Here is an 874-nt window from a genome sequence, read left to right on the forward strand (position 1 = left end):
GAAGCCCATCCCGTCATTCTTCAGGAGGCGCACAGACCTGAAACTAGTGGAAAGGAGATGTTGGTTTAGGGTTATGATAGTCCAAGAAACGAATAGTTCCAAACTCTGGTTGCTATCTGTGACTCAGTTGCTATCTGTGACGCTCTCTCTCACACACACATGTACAGAGGTTTGTTGTTATAGTTGTTGTGTGCCTTCAAGTTGTTTCCAGCTTATGGAGACCCTAAGGCGAACCTATCACGGGGTTTTCTAAGCAAGATTTGTTCAGAGCAGGTTTTGCCACTGCCTTCCCCTGAGGCTGAGAGAGTGTGACTTGTCTAAGGTCACCCAGTGAGTTTCATGGCCAAGCTGGGAATCGAACCCTAGTCTCCAGAGTTGTAGTCCAGCACTCAAACCATTATGCCATCCTGGCTTTACACAGGGTTTTAGTTGCATACATATATTTGCATCCGAGTTGTGATTACATAATACCATAATTCAGTTATTAATCTTAAATACAACTAAAACCTTGGAACAGTTCTTCAGAAATATTATGAAATGCAAGAGAGGTGCCAGACATATCAGAACCTAGTAACCTGACACATCTGGCCTTCTTCCCTCCTTGCTTTCGATTTCTTAAATGTTCTGCTTGGTTGGCATTTGACTACTGTATTGTGCCGCACATGGGGCTGCCCTTGAAAAATGCAGCTAGTGCAAAATGCAGAAGCCAGATTGGTGTCGGATCTACATTTTAGAGAATGCATAACACTGGTCTTGCAAGAAACCGCGCTGGCTTCCAGTTTGCTTCTGCGCTCAAGTCAAGATGGTGGTGTGTACATATAAAGTCCTAAAGGATCTGGGGTCAAGATATCTGAAAGACCACTTTCTGTCTTTA

This window comes from Sceloporus occidentalis, unplaced genomic scaffold, assembly GCF_023333645.1.
Source record: "Sceloporus occidentalis isolate IW3139 unplaced genomic scaffold, rSceOcc1.0.p SCAF_13, whole genome shotgun sequence".
NCBI classification, from domain to species: Eukaryota; Metazoa; Chordata; class Lepidosauria; order Squamata; family Phrynosomatidae; genus Sceloporus; species Sceloporus occidentalis.